Here is a 17,232-nt window from a genome sequence, read left to right as displayed (position 1 = left end):
GCGCCGCCGCAGCTCGTCCGCCACATATGCGCCGCCGCAGCTCGTCTGCAGGCGACATCAAGTCAAGGCTTTGTGGTGCAGCGGGGTGGTTCGGGGGAGAGGGGATGGATCGGGACGCGGTGAGGGATGGCGAGGCGGCGCTACAGTTAGGTGCGAGATGGCGGCGACGGCGGCATGAGGAATCCCAGCGCGTGCGAGGGGCTCGAGGACAGGAGCCACTCGTGCGAGGAGAGAAAGGGAGCGGCTCCTGGTCGAAGAGTTTTTTCTTTGGAGGATGGGAGAAGACCAGTGCTAAGGACGACGGTGTGAGGTGGAACGAAAAGACCAGACGAAAAAACCCGGACGAAAGTGATGAGACGAAAATAAATTATGGATGCAATCCTACCAACTCAGACATTAGGAGTAGAGATTGTTTCTACAACTATAGTTCTGGTTTGTCACACTTTCCCAACGAAATGTCCAACTTAGTGTGGACCCGCAATTTTGCCATATTGACGCTTGTGGGGATCACTTTGGTCACCTCACTTTATTTTCTATGAGTATATATAATGAGAAAAAGCATGGTATTACCTAGCTACGATCCAAATATTACATTAACTTGTACCAAAATATGCTGCATGTTTTTTTCCCAAGAATGGGACCTGGTACAATCATCGATCTCACGCGTGTGCACTCGAACAATGGAATCCTATGTTGATGCGTTTCAAATGAACAACCAATTCCGATAAGCATAACTTACACACACACGGAAGACAAGTAATAGCATCATCAACCTTATCTATACAAAGGCGACGACAGTTGTGAGGGCAAACCTTCAATAGCGTGTGCTTCCCCAAGGTTAGAGAGGCCGGCCTGAACACTTTGGCTCTTGTTCGCTCTTGTTTGCACAATGTGGTTTGTTCTTTATTCGCACTAGATGACCCGTTGCGCCGGTGGCGCAAAGAGCGTGAGCAAACCAAGCTTTGAAGCCATGCGAGTTAGAATATTTAGAGACCGATATTCTTCAAACATAAGGAAAAAGTTCATCAAAAGCGCTATATAGTGCATTGATCGGTAAGTGTTTTTCGAGCAACGATGCCATTGGATTTGGCTCTGGTTTTTGTAAAGATGTGGCTTCCATGCTTCATTTCTTGTGGAGGGTGCCGTGTGCACTGTAGAGATAGAGAATGGCAGATTGTTGTGGACTGATGCTTCTCTTCAAGTTTAACTTACCGCTTCATTTACTAACTTTGATAGGAGGAAATTGGATCGGTGCACCCACCGCATAGAGCTCCAGGAAGTGCGGCAATCCAACAATGCATGGCATAATCAGTGTGTGATTGCTGTTTGGAAAGTTAGCAACACATAAATAAACAAATGAAGCATGCATCCAAAATAAAAGCTGACGAGAAGCCTCGCAACACCATGAGAGCGAGTAAAAGGCATATCCACTCGTTCAGTCTTGCCGATAAGAGACCCAAGGCTTCACTGAAGGAAATATGCCCTAAAGGCAATAATAAAGTTATTATTTATTTCCTTATATCATGATAAATGTTTATTATTCGTGCTAGAATTGTATTAACCGGAAACATGATACATGTGTGAATACATAGACAAACAGAGTGTCACTAGTATTCCTCTACTTGACTAGCTCATTGATCAAAGATGGTTATGTTTCCTAGCCATAGACATGAGTTGTCATTTGATTAACGGGATCACATCATTAGGAGAATGATGTGATTGACTTGACCCATTCCGTTAGCTTAGCACTTGATCGTTTAGTATTCTGCTATTGCTTTCTTCATGACTTATACATGTTCCTATGACTATGAGATTATGCAACTCCCGTTTACCGGAGGAACACTTTGTGTGCTACCAAACGTCACAACGTAACTGGGTGATTATAAAGGTGCTCTACAGGTGTCTCCGAAGGTACTTGTTGAGTTGGCGTATTTCGAGATTAGGATTTGTCACACCGATTGTCGGAGAGGTATCTCTGGGCCCACTCGGTAATGCACATCTCTTAAGCCTTGCAAGCATTGCAACTAATGAGTTAGTTGCGGGATGATGTATTACGGAACGAGTAAAGAGACTTGCCGGTAACGAGATTGAACTAGGTATTGAGATACCGATGATCGAATCTCAGGCAAGTAACATACCGATGACAAAGGGAACAACATATGTTGTTATGCGGTTCGACCGATAAAGATCTTCGTAGAATATGTAGGAGATAATATGGGCATCCAGGTTTCGCTATTGGTTATTGACCAGAGAAGTGTCTCGGTCATGTCTACATAGTTCTCGAACCCGTAGGGTCCGCACGCTTAACATTCGATGACGATATAGTATTTATGAGTTATGTATGTTGGTAACCGAATGTTGTTCGGAGTTCCGGATAAGATCACGGACATGACGAGGAACTCCGGAATGGTCCGGAGATAAAGATTGATATATGGGATAATAGTGTTTGGACTCCGGAAGGGGTTCCGTATGTTTCCCGAAATGTTTGGGTACGAGAACACTTTATGTGCCAAAGGGGAAAGCACACAAGGTTTTTGGAAAGCACAAAAGGAAGTTTTGCGGAGTCCAGGGGCCAGATGCCAGGGTCCCTGGCGTCTGGGTCCAGACGCCGGAAACCTTGGCGTCTAGTCCTGGAGCCGAGAAGGACTCTTGCCTTTCGGGTGAAACCGACTTTGTGGAGGCTTTTACTCCAAGTTTCGACCCCAAGGCTCAACATATAAATAGAGGGGTAGGGCTAGCACGCAAGACAGATCAAGAAACACCAAGCTGTGTGCCGGCAACCCCGTCCCCTCTAGTTTATCCTCCGTCATAGTTTTCGTAGTGCTTAGGCGAAGCCCTGCGGAGATTGTTCTTCACCAACACTGTCACCATGCCGTCGTGCTGCCGGAACTCATCTACTACTTCGCCCGTCTTGCTGGATCAAGAAGGGGAGGACGTCATCGAGCTGAACGTGTGCAGAACTCGGAGGTGTCGTACGTTCGGTACTTGGATCGGTCGGATTGTGAAGACGTACGACTACATCAACCGCGTTGTGCTAACACTTCCGCTTTCGGTCTACGAGGGTACGTGGACAACACTCTCCCCTCTCGTTGCTATGCATCACCATGATCCTATGTGTGCGTAGGAATTTTTTTGAAATTACTACGTTCCCCGACAGTGGCATCCGAGCCAGGTTTTATGCGTAGATGTTATATGCATGAGTAGAACACAAGTGAGTTGTGGGCGATACAAGTCATACTGCTTACCAGCATGTCATACTTTGGTTCGGCGGTATTGTTGGATGAAGCGGCCCGGACCGACATTACGCGTACGCTTACGCGAGACTGGTTCTACCGACGTGCTTTGCACACAGGTGGCTGGCGGGTGTTAGTTTCTCCAACTTTAGTTGAACCGAGTGTGGCTACGCCCGGTCCTTGAGAAGGTTAAAACAACACCAACTTGACGAACTATCGTTGTGGTTTTGATGCGTAGGTAAGAACGGTTCTTGCTCAGCCCGTAGCAGCCACGTAAAACTTGCAACAACAAAGTAGAGGACGTCTAACTTGTTTTTGCAGGGCATGTTGTGATGTGATATGGTCAAGACATGATGCTATATTTTATTGTATGAGATGATCATGTTTTGTAACCGAGTTATCGGCAACTGGCAGGAGCCATATGGTTGTCGCTTTATTGTATGCAATGCAATTGCCCTGTAATGCTTTACTTTATCACTAAGCGGTAGCGATAGTCATAGAAGCATAAGTTGGCGAGACGACAACGATGCTACGATGGGCATCAAGGTGTCGCGCCGGTGACGATGGTGATCATGACGGTGCTTTGGAGATGGAGATCAAAGACACAAGATGATGATGGCCATATCACTACTGGAATCAGGGATTTTGCCGTCTGCCAGTTCTTTGCCGTCTGCTTGCAGACGGCAAAGAAGGTCTTTGCCATCAGCTACCAAAGAACAGACGGCAAAGAGTTAGCAGACGGCAAAGAAGGTCTTTGTCATCTGTTATTTCTTTGCCGTCTACTGGCAGATGGCAAAGAATCTTTGCCATCTGCCAGCGGACGGCAAAGAAGTGCCAGCGGACGGCAAAGAGGGGGGCTATCTTCGGATCTGACCAGTGGATCTCATTTTCCCCCGATGGGCCGAAAGAAGCGCATCCCCCCACCAAACCCTACTCCGCCCCCACATCCGCCCGCCGGCGCCCTCCTCCGCCTCGCCGATGCGCTGGGGTCGCCGCTCCTCCTCCGCGCCCATGGCACCGTCCACTCCCGCGCCGCCGCCGTCCTCACCGACCCCGACCAGCTCCGGGCCGAGCTTCGCAACCGCGCCTCTGCTCTCCTCCGGCCGGCGCGCCACCGCGCCTCGTCTCCTCCAGCCGGAAGGGTACCCAACGCCGCCACCCCCCCGCTCTCCACCCATCCACACACCCGGCTCTCCCGGCTCGGCGCGCGCCATCGTGACCTGCGGGAGGCCCGAGCTCGAGCTCGCCGGCGACGACGACGCACCGCACAGGGTCCCTCCCTACTTCTCCCCATCGATTCCTCTCTCCTTCGCTCCTTCCTTCTGTCCCCCATTCCAGTAGACTTATTTTTGCTTTGATTTAGATCAGCAGGAGCTCTCCCCCTCTCCAGATCCATGCACGGCGACGACCAGGACCCCATGCTCAAGCACCACGAGCTGGACGAGGTCGACAGCGAGGTCATCTGCCCTGCCCACCATGATTTCCCATAGAACAAGAAGGTCGACCCTCTCGCTCTATTTTCTTTTCTTTCCAAATGATTGCTGCCGTGCTCTTGGATAATTCTCTAGGGGCTCTCAAATTTTCTTGGACTGAACCTGATGCAAAAAACGTGGCCACTTTGTTTCCTGATACTCGCAGGTTACAGCCATCGATAGACTAGCATCACTGGCTATTTTGTTTCTCTTCTCTCACCGTGTGAGCACTAGCAGTGTAGAATTTGTGAGAGCTGCTACTTAGTTAAGCAACTACTAGTTTAATAAGTAAATGTCCATGAGATGCTCCTGTTGGTTCCTTTGATTTTTGTTGTTTATGGATGGCAAGTAATTCATTCATCTCACTAAATCGATTGGGAAAGAGTTGATTGTTTGTTAACTAGGCCTGCTATTACACTGCTTCTCTGTTATATAATATGTGCAAGTTGATGAAAATTATGCCACGTGAATTTTCATGCTATTGTACCAAGATGAGGGTGCTGCTTGTTGCCATGGAATGCTTAGTTTGATCCCACTTGTTATCCCACGTGTTTTATTTTTGTACGTTTTGTTATGAAAGACAAGTCCCTTTGGAAGAAAAAGACTACTTGGAAGGAAAATGGGAAGCCGACTATGTATTCTCGGTTATTGGTAAAATCAAAATCTGGTACAACTCATGCTTGATTGTTACTGGGTTAATGCCAAGCTGCTTATACAATCGATGATACTATTTTTTATATGCGTAACTAGAAGTAGCTGACATCCTTGTACTTCATCCGCTTATATAATTGATGCACATACAAGTAGGCTCCTGATCTTTTCTCAATTTAATATATATCACAATTTGATGATGAATTCCTTGTTTCCAGTACATGTCACCAAGTTCAGGATATTACGTAGTAAATGCCTCCGTCTGACAAGATGTAAAAATAAACCTTTTCCCGCCCTTTACTCTGTTTTATTTGTTTATAATGGAAACTAGCAGAGTTAGATACCTATAGTGCTTGAAGATTTGCCCTCTTAAGTCCTCTTAAAATAGTTTGGCCATAGTTTGTATCTACACGTGCCTTGAGCATCCATATTTTGCCCAGCTGATATATTTTTGTTATTATCAGATTCAGACTCAGCTATTTTTTTTCTTTTTTGTTCCTACAAGATGTTCAGCTTAGCTTTAAATACAGTAAATTTGGATACTGGAAATGTTATATGACTCTGTTCTCCATGTATCCAGCATTATCCATGTTGCTTTTGAGATTCATGCTTTATGAACAAGTAGAACACACCTGACAAGACAGCTGTCAATGAATGCTATGAGGTTTAGGAGAGACTTTGTGGATGTTTTTGCATGTTACCACGTGTTGGCCACTAGAACAAGTAGACATTTTAGATGGCCCTTTTTTGTCTGAACGTTGTGTATGTCATCTGTTAGAACTGCGATTGTTTTTGGTTTTGGCCTTGATAATACTAACTCTACCCTTTAGTTCAATCAGTTTCAAGGCCGCCCTTTTGCTCTCCACAATTCAGCCCTCTATTTTCCTGTTTGAAAAAGATGTGCTTATGTCATTGTGTTTGTTGAACTGTACAGCATAACAACAGTGGAGTGACTTGTGTTGGGGAACGTAGTAATTTAAAAAAAATTCCTACGCACACGCAAGATCATGATGATGCATAGCAACGAGAGGGGAGAGTGTTGTCTACGTACCCTCGTAGACCGACAGCGGAAGCGTTATCACAACGCGGTTGATGTAGTCGTACGTCTTTACGATCCGACCGATCAAGTACCGAACGCACGGCTCCTCCGAGTTCTACACACGTTCAGCTCGTTGACGTCCCTCGAACTCCGATCCAGCCGAGTGTTGAGGGAGAGTTTCGTCAGCACGACGGCGTGGTGACGATGATGATGTTCCACCGACGCAGGGCTTCGCCTAAGCTCCGCAACGGTATTATCGAGGTGTAATATGGTGGAGGGGGGCACCGCACACGGCTAAAATATCGTATATCAAGTGTGTCCATGGGGTGCCCCCTGCCCCCGTATATAAAGGAGCAAGGGAGGAGGAGGCCGGCCGTAGGAGGGGGCGCACCAAGTGTGGAGTCCTACTAGGACTCCCTAGTCCTAGTAGGATTCCACCTCCCATATGGAATAGGAAAAGAGGAAGGGAAAAAGAGAAGGAAGGAAGGAAGGGGGCGCCCCCCTTCCCTAGTCCAATTCGGACCAGACCAAGGGGAGGGGTGCGGCCACCCTTGAGGCCCTTTTCCTTCTTTCCCGTATGGCCCAATAAGGCCCAATACGTATTCCCGTAACTCTCCGGTACTCCGAAAAATACCCGAATCACTCGGAACCTTTCCGAAGTCCGAATATAGTCGTCCAATATATCGATCTTTACGTCTCGGCCATTTCGAGACTCCTCGTCATATCCCCGATCTCATCCGGGACTCCGAACTCCTTCGGTACATCAAAACTCAATAAAACTGTCATCGTAACGTTAAGCGTGCGGACCCTACGGGTTCGAGAACTATGTAGACATAACCGAGACACGTCTCCGGTCAATAACCAATAGCGGGACCTGGATGCCCATATTGGCTCCCACATATTCTACGAAGATCTTTATCGGTCAGACCGCATAACAACATACGTTGTTCCCTTTGTCACCGGTATGTTAGTTGCCCGAGATTTGATCGTCAGTATCTCGATACCTAGTTCAATCTCGTTACCGGCAAGTCTCTTTACTCGTTCCGTAACACATCATCCCGCAACTAACTCATTAGTCACAATGCTTGCAAGGCTTATAGTGATGTGCATTACCGAGTGGGCCCAGAGATACCTCTCCGACAATTGGAGTGACAAATCCTAATCTCGAAATACGCCAACCCAACAAGTACCTTTGGAGACACCCGTAGAGCACCTTTATAATCACCCATTTACGTTGTGATGTTTGGTAGCACACAAAGTGTTCCTCCGGTAAACGGGAGTTGCATAATCTCATAGTCATAGGAACATGTATAAGTCATGAAGAAAGCAATAGCAATATACTAAACGATCGAGTGCTAAGCTAACGGAATGGGTCAAGTCAATCACGTCATTCTCCTAATGAGGTGATCTCGTTAATCAAATGACAACTTATGTCTATGGCTAGGAAACATAACCATCTTTGATTAACGAGCTAGTCAAGTAGAGGCATACTAGTGACACTCTGTTTGTCTATGTATTCACACATGTATTATGTTTCCGGTTAATACAATTCTAGCATGAATAATAAACATTTATCATGATATAAGGAAATAAATAATAACTTTATTATTGCCTCTAGGGCATATTTCCTTCAGTCTCCCACTTGCACTAGAGTCAATAATCTAGTTCACATTGCCATGTGATTTAACATGAATAGTTTACATCACCATGTGATTAACACCCATAGTTCACATCGTCATGTGACCATCACCCAAAGGGTTTACTAGAGTCAGTAATCTAGTTCACATCGCTATGTGATTAACACCCAAAGAGTACTAAGGTGTGATCATGTTTTGCTTGTGAGATAATTTTAGTCAACGGGTCTGTCACATTCAGATCCGTAAGTATTTTGCAAATTTCTATGTCTACAATGCTCTGCATGGAGCTACTCTAGCTAATTGCTCCCACTTTCAATATGTATCTAGACCGAGACTTAGAGTCATCTAGATTAGTGTCAAAACTTGCATCGACGTAACCTTTTACGACGAGCCTTTTGTCACTTCCATAATCGAGAAACATATCCTTATTCCAGTAAGGATAATTTTGACCGCTGTCCAGTGATCTACTCCTAGATCACTATTGTACTCCCTTGCCAAAATCAGTGTAGGGTATACAATAGATCTGGTACACAGCATGGCATACTTTATAGAACCTATGGCCGAGGCATAGGGAATGACTTTCATTCTTTTTCTATCTTCTGCCGTGGTCGGGTTTTGAGTCTTACTCAATTTCACACCTTGTAACACAGGCAAGAAACTCTTTCTTTGACTGTTCCATTTTGAACCACTTCAAAATCTTGTTAAGGTATGTACTCATTGAAAAAACTTATCAAGCGTCTTGATCTATCTCTATAGATCTTGATGCTCAATATGTAAGCAGCTTCACCGAGGTCTTTCTTTGAAAAACTCCTTTATGCTTTGCAGAATAATTCTACATTATTTCCGATCAACAATATGTCACTTACATATACTTATCAAAAAAGTTGTAGTGCTCCCACTCACTTTCTTGTAAATACAGGCTTCACCGCAAGTCTGTATAAAACTATATCCTTTGATCAACTTATCAAAGCGTATATTCCTACTCCGAGATGCTTGCACCAGTCCATAGATGGATCGCTGGAGCTTGCATATTTTGTTAGCACCTTTAGGATTGACAAAACCTTCTGGTTGCATCATATACAACTCTTCTTTAATAAATCCATTAAGGAATGCAGTTTTTTTATCCATTTGCCAGATTTCATAAAATGCGACTGCTAACATGGTTCGGACAGACTTAAGCATCGCTGCGAGTGAGAAAATCTCATCGTAGTCAACACCTTGAACTTTGTCAAAAACCTTTTTCCGACAAGTCTAGCTTTGTAGATAGTAACACTACTATCAGCGTCCGTCTTCCTCTTGAAGATCCATTTATTTTCTATGGCTTGCCGATCATCGGGCAAGTCAACCAAAGTCCACACTTTGTTCTCATACATGGATCTCATCTCAGATTTCATGGCCTCAAGCCATTTTGCGGAATCTGGGCTCACCATCGCTTCTTCATAGTTCGTAGGTTCGTCATGGTCTAGTAACATAACCTCCAGAACAGGATTACCGTACCACTCTGGTGCGGATCTTACTCTGGTTTACCTACGAGGTTTGGTAGTAACTTGATCTGAAGTTACATGATCATCATCATTAACTTCCTCACTAATTGGTGTAGGAGTCACAGGAACAGATTTCTGTGATGAGCTACTTTCCAATAAGGGAGCAGGTACAGTTACCTCATCAAGTTCTACTTTCCTCCCACTCACTTCTTTCGAGAGAAACTCCTTCTCTAGAAAGGATCCATTCTTAGCAACGAATGTCTTGCCTTCGGATCTGTGATCGAAGGTGTACCCAACTGTCTCCTTTGGGTATCCTATGAAGACACATTTCTCCGATTTGGGTTTGAGCTTATCAGGATGAAACCTTTTCACATAAGCATCGCAACCCCAAACTTTAAGAAACGACAACTTTGGTTTCTTGCTAAACCTCAGTTCATAAGATGTCGTCTCAACGGATTTAGATGGTACCCTATTTAACGTGAATGCAGCTGTCTCTAATGCATAACCCCAAAACGATAGTGGTAGATCGGTAAGAGACATCATATATCGCATCATGTCTAATAAAGTACGATTACGACGTTCGGACACACCATTACACCGTGGTGTTCCAGGTGGCGTGAGTAGTGAAACTATTTCACATTGTTTTAACTGAAGGCCAAACTCGTAACTCAAATACTCTTCTCTACGATCAGATCATAGAAACTTTATTTTCTTGTCACGATGATTTTCCACTTCACTCTGAAATTCTTTGAACTTTTCAAATGTTTCAGACTTATGTTTCATCAAGTAGATATACCCATACCTGCTCAAATCATCTGTAAAGGTCAGAAAATAATGATACCTGCTACGAGCCTAAATATTCATCGGGCCACATACATCTGTATGTATGATTTCCAACAAATCTGTTGCTCTCTCCATAGTACCGGAGAACGGCGTTTTAGTCATCTTGCCCATGAGGCACGGTTCGCAAGCATCAAGTGATTCATAATCAAGTGATTCCAAAATCCCATCAGTATGGAGTTTCTTCATGCGCTTTACACCAATATGACCTAAACGGCAGTGCCACAAATAAGTTGCACTATCATTATTAACTTTGCATCTTTTGGCTTTAATATTATGAATATGTGTATCACTACGATCGAGATCCAACAAACCATTTTATTGGGTGTATGACCATAGAAGGTTTTATTCATGTAAACAGAACAACAATTATTCTTTTATTTAAATGAATAACCGTATTGCAACAAACATGATCAAATCATATTCATGCTCAATGCAAACACCAAATAACACTTATTTAGTTTCAACACTAATCCCGAAAGTATAGGGAGTGTGCGATGATGATCATATCCATCTTGGAACTACTTCCAACACACATCGTCACCTCGTCTTTTACTAGTCTCTGTTTATTCTACAACTCCCGTTTCGAGTTACTACTCTTAGCAACTAAACCAGTATCAAATACCGAGGGGTTGCTATAAACACTAGTAAGTACACATCAATAACATGTATATCCAATATACCTTTGTTCACTTTGCCATCCTTCTTATCCACCAAATACTTGGGGCAGTTCCGCCTCCAGTGACCAGTCCCTTTGCAGTAGAAGCACTTAGTCTCAGGCTTAGGTACAGACTTGGGCTTCTTCACTTGAGTAGCAACTTGCTTGCCGTTCTTTTTGAAGTTCCCCTTCTTCCCTTTGCCCTTTTCTTGAAACTAGTGGTCTCGTCAACCATCAACACTTGATGTTTTTCTTGATTTCTACCTTCGTCGATTTCAGCATCACGAAGAGCTCGGGAATTACTTTCGTCATCCCTCGCATACTATAGTTTATCACGAAGTTCTACTAACTTGGTGATGGTGACTAGAGAATTCTGTCAATCACTATTTTATCTGGAAGATAAACTCCCACTTGATTCAAGCGATTGTAGTACCAAGACAATCTGAGCACATGCTCACTAGTTGAGCGATTCTCCTCCATCTTTTAGCTATAGAACTTGTTGGAGACTTCATATCTCTCAACTCGGGTATTTGCATGAAATATTAACTTCAACTCCTGGAACATCTCATATGGTCCATGACGTTCAAAACGTCTTTGAAGTCCCGATTCTAAGCCGTTAAGCATGGTGCACTAAACTATCAAGTAGTCATCATATTGAGCTAGCCAAACGTTCATAACGTCTGCATCTGCTCCTGCAATAGGTCTGTCACCTAGCGGTGCATCAAGGACATAATTCTTCTGTGCAGCAATGAGGATAATCCTCAGATCATGGATCCAATCCGCATCTTTGCTACTAACATCTTTCAATATAATTTTCTCTAGGAACATATCAAAATAAACATAGGGAAGCAACAACGCGAGCTATTGATCTATAACATAATTTGCAAAATACTATCAGGACTAAGTTCATGATAAATTTAAGTTCAATTAATCATATTACTTAAGAACTCCCACTTAGATAGACATCCCTCTAATCCTCTAAGTGATCACGTGATCCATATCAACTAAACCATGTCCGATCATCACGTGAGATGGAGTAGTTTCAATGGTGAACATCACTATGTTGATCATATCTACTATATGATTCACGCTCGACCTTTCGGTCTCCGTGTTCCGAGGCCATATCTGTTATATGCTAGGCTCGTCAAGTTTAACCTGAGTATTCCGCGTGTGCAACTGTTTTGCACCCGTTGTATTTGAACGTAGAGCCTATCACACCCGATCATCACGTGGTGTCTCAGCACGAAGAACTTTCGCAACGGTGCATACTCAGGGAGAACACTTATACTTTGATAATTTAGTGAAGGATCATCTTATAATGCTACCGTCAAACAAAGCAAGATAAGATGCATAAAGGATTAACATCACATGCAATCAATATAAGTGATATGATATGGCCATCATCATCTTGTGCTTGTGATCTCCATCTCCGAAGCACCGTCATGATCACCATCGTCACCGGCGCGACACCTTGATCTCCATCGTAGCATCGTTGTCGTCTCGTCAATCTTATGCCTCTATGACTATCGCTACCGCTTAGTGATAAAGTAAAGCATTACATGGCGATTGCATTGCATACAATAAAACGACAACCATATGGCTCCTGCCAGTTGCCGATAACTCGGTTACAAAACATGATCATCTCATACAACAAATTATATCACATCATGTCTTGACCATATCACATCACAACATGCCCTGCAAAAACAAGTTAGACGTCCTCTACTTTGTTGTTGCAAGTTTTACGTGGCTGCTACGGACTTAGCAAGAACCGTTCTTACCTATGCATCAAAACCACAACGATAGTTTGTCAGGTTGGTGCTGTTTTAACCTTCGCAAGGACCGGGCATAGCCACACTCGGTTCAACTAAAGTGAGAGAGACAGACACCCGCCAGTCACCTTTAAGCAACGAGTGCTCGCAACGGTGAAACCAGTCTCGCGTAAGCATACGCGTAATGTCGGTCCGGGCCGCTTCATCTCACAATACCGCTGAACCAAAGTATGACATGCTGGTACGCAGTATGACTTATATCGCCCACAACTCACTTGTGTTCTACTCGTGCATAGCATCAACGCATAAAACCTGGCTCGGATGCCACTGTTGGGGAACGTAGTAATTTCAAAAAATTTCCTACGCACACGCAAGATCATGATCATGCATAGCAACGAGAGGGGAGAGTGTTGTCCACGTACCCTCGTAGACCGACAGCGGAAGCGTTATCACAACGCGGTTGATGTAGTCGTACGTCTTCACGATCCGACCGATCAAGTACCGAACGCACGGCACCTCCGAGTTCTACACACGTTCAGCTCAATGACGTCCCTCGAACTCCGATCCAGCCGAGTGTTGAGGGAGAGTTTCGTCAGCACGACGGTGTGGTGACGATGATGATGTTCCACCGACGCAGGACTTCGCCTAAGCTCCGCAACGGTATTATCGAGGTGTAATATGGTGGAGGGGGGCACCGCACACGGCTAAAATATCGTATATCAAGTGTGTCCATGGGGTGCCCCCTGCCCCCGTATATAAAGGAGCAAGGGAGGAGGAGGCCGGCCGTAGGAGGGGGCGCACCAAGTGTGGAGTCCTACTAGGACTCCCTAGTCCTAGTAGGATTCCACCTCCCATATGGAATAGGAAAAGAGGAAGGGAAAAAGAGAAGGAAGGAAGGGGGCGCCCCCCTTCCCTAGTCCAATTCGGACCAGACCAAGGGGAGGGGTGCGGCCACCCTTGAGGCCCTTTTCCTTCTTTCCCGTATGGCCCAATAAGGCCCAATACGTATTCCCGTAACTCTCCGGTACTCCGAAAAATACCCGAATCACTCGGAACCTTTCCGAAGTCCGAATATAGTCGTCTAATATATCGATCTTTACGTCTCGGCCATTTCGAGACTCCTCGTCATATCCCCGATCTCATCCGGGACTCCGAACTCCTTCGGTACATCAAAACTCAATAAAACTGTCATCGTAACGTTAAGCGTGCGGACCCTACGGGTTCGAGAACTATGTAGACATAACCGAGACACGTCTCCGGTCAATAACCAATAGCGGGACCTGGATGCCCATATTGGCTCCCACATATTCTACGGAGATCTTTATCGGTCAGACCGCATAACAACATACGTTGTTCCCTTTGTCACCGGTATGTTAGTTGCCCGAGATTTGATCGTCGGTATCTCGATACCTAGTTCAATCTCGTTACCGGCAAGTCTCTTTACTCGTTCCGTAACACATCATCCCGCAACTAACTCATTAGTCACAATGCTTGCAAGGCTTATAGTGATGTGCATTACCGAGTGGGCCCAGAGATACCTCTCCGACAATTGGAGTGACAAATCCTAATCTCGAAATACGCCAACCCAACAAGTACCTTTGGAGACACCTGTAGAGCACCTTATAATCACCCATTTACGTTGTGACGTTTGGTAGCACACAAAGTGTTCCTCCGGTAAACGGGAGTTGCATAATCTCATAGTCATAGGAACATGTATAAGTCATGAAGAAAGCAATAGCAACATACTAAACGATCGAGTGCTAAGCTAACAGAATGGGTCAAGTCAATCACGTCATTCTCCTAATGAGGTGATCTCGTTAATCAAATGGCAACTTATATCTATGGCTAGGAAACATAACCATCTTTGATTAACGAGCTAGTCAAGTAGAGGCATACTAGTGACACTCTGTTTCTCTATATATTCACACATGTATTATGTTTCCGGTTAATACAATTCTAGCATGAATAATAAACATTTAGCATGATATAAGGAAATAAATAATACTTTATTATTGCCTCTAGGGCATATTTCCTTCAACTTGCAGGTGCCTCATGTGGATTTTATGGCTTAAGCCAAGAGGAGAAAGAAAGGGCTCTGCATATGAAAAGATACCAACATTATTGTTTCCATGAAATTGGTAATATATGTGGCATGTGTTTGTTTATCTTTTCTGCAAGAGCAGCTTGTGTCCTGAGACCTTCTAGTGGTACTGAGACCCATAAAATAAATTGTCTTCTTGCATGATCACTTACTGAAAATAGGGACAATCAGCTTTACTTCTGAGTACTTAGAAGTAGTTAAGTTATCTAAGTTATTATGGGTACTGTTACAATGTGTTTGTATTGAACCATCTATCCAAGTTTATTACTAACTCTATATGTGCTTCTCTGCACCTATGCTTGCCTGTATATCTATTTGCTTTATGGACATGACTCTTGTGTTTGTTTGCTTGTTGTACTGTGATAATTGCAATGCTTATTTAGCGACAAAATTTGCTCTTAATGTACTGTTGCAGGATCTGGATATCTCTCAAAATTTAGTACTTTCTGGTGTTGACTCTTAGTGTTTTTGTTATGCAGGTTGGAAGAAAAGAAGAAGATCCAGAGAAGATCTTAGTAATAAGATAGTTTTTAGGAAAATAGATATTTAGTTTTAGGTCATTTCTTCTAATTTCAGATATGGAGTGCTTGTCTTTAGTTTTTGTTTTGACTTTGTGAAACTTGCTAACTATGGATGAAACTGTGTAATATTGATGAAACTATGTATATGTATGGATGAAACTTGCTACTATTGGTAACATGTGTTGGATATGCTATATTGGTACTATGTATGGATGAAACTTGCTACTATGTATATATATATATGTGTTTGATTTTCTGTGAAAATGAATGGGTATAAGAAGAAACAGAATTAATGCCTATTTGGTCTCTTTGCCATATGCCAGTAGATGGCAAAGAGCCTGCAGTCTTTGCCGTCTGCTGGCAGACGGCAAAGAGTGCAGGCTCTTTGACGTCCGCTGCAGACGGCAAAGGCCCTTTGCCGTCAGCCGCCCGGAAGCAGACGACAAAGTAGCTCTTTGCCGGACCTTACTTTGCCGGAGCCTTTTGCCGTCCGCGGCTGACGGCAAAGGCCTTTGCCGTCCGCCGTTCATGCCTTTGCCGTCCGCCGTGGCAGACGGCAAAATAGCTGATTCCTGTAGTGTATCATATCACTTATATTGATTGCATGTGATGTTTATCTTTTATGCATCTTATTTTTCTTAGATCGACGGTAGCATTATAAGATGATCTCTCACTAAATTTCAAGGTATAAGTGTTCTCCCTGAGTATGCACCGTTGCCAAAGTTCGTCGTGCCCAGACACCACGTGATGATCGGGTGTGATAAGCTCTACGTCCACCTACAATGGGTGCAAGCCAGTTTTACACACGCAGAATACTCAGGTTAAACTTGACGAGCCTAGCATATGCAGATATGGCCTCGGAATACTGAGACCGAAAGGTCGAGCGCGTGAATCATATAGTAGATATGATCAACATACACTAGTAGAAAAAGGGGCTTTTGTCCCGGTTGGTAAGGCCCTTTAGTCCCGGTTTTGAACCGGGACTAAAGGGTCGTTACTAATGCCTCTCCCCTTTAGTCCCGGTTCTCCGCGGCCACGTGGAGCTCCACCACACCAACCGGGACTAAAGGAAATTTTATGATTTTTTTTTGAAATTCTTTTTTGAAAATTTTTTTGAATTTTTTTTTGATTTTCAAATTTCTGAATTATTTTAAGCTCTAATCTCTAATCATCACCCCTCATCATTCCAAATCATCTAACTTCCCGAACGGTCACCCATCCTACCACTCCCCCAGCCTGAGCATGCTTAACTTCTGGGTTCTATTCTCCCTCGTTTCCAAGTCTGCACTTGTTGTTTTCCTGACAATAGTAAGATGTCAATCCTATTAACCCTCAGGAATTTTGCTTGAGCATGAAGTGACACATTTCACTGTTTGAGTTTGAAACTATTGTTTTAAAAAACAATAATTATTTAGTAACACTAATATTTCTTGAATAATTAGTTTGACCATTGTTTGACCATAGTTTGACCAGATTTGACCAAAATTCAAAATAACTGAAATAATTATTTAGTAACACTAATATTCTAGAATAATTAGTTTGACCATTGTTTGACCATAGTTTGACCACAGTTTGAAATTTTTTCGATTTTTTCCACTCTAGATCTTAAAAGCCCCGTAACTTTTTTCTGTTAGGTTTTTGAGGATTTTGAAAATGTTTAACGGGGTTCTCCCAGTTAAATTCGGATGTAACTTTTCGAGTAGATGATTTTTCATATAAAAAACTTTTTCATCCGAGTTCGTATGCAAAAGTTATGCCCATTTTACAAATTCCAGAGAGATTTTGCAAATAAAGTCGAAATTCATATTTGTTAATTTTCCCAAC

The 17,232-nt window shown here is 43.7% G+C and overlaps 1 long non-coding RNA gene across 1 annotated transcript; it reads left to right on the top strand.

Moving 5' to 3' along the window:
- Window positions 1–4,663: 4,663 nt before the first annotated feature.
- On the top strand, window positions 4,664–15,427 carry LOC123126277 (uncharacterized). Its single transcript, XR_006461627.1, has 3 exons — window positions 4,664–4,732; window positions 14,832–14,924; window positions 15,367–15,427. It is a non-coding gene; the product is annotated as an uncharacterized lncRNA (long non-coding RNA).
- The last annotated feature ends 1,805 nt before the right edge of the window (window positions 15,428–17,232 follow it).

Source organism: Triticum aestivum, chromosome 5D (genome assembly GCF_018294505.1).
Source record: "Triticum aestivum cultivar Chinese Spring chromosome 5D, IWGSC CS RefSeq v2.1, whole genome shotgun sequence".
Taxonomy (NCBI): domain Eukaryota; kingdom Viridiplantae; phylum Streptophyta; class Magnoliopsida; order Poales; family Poaceae; genus Triticum; species Triticum aestivum.
This window is presented reverse-complemented; position numbering and strand designations above follow the sequence as displayed.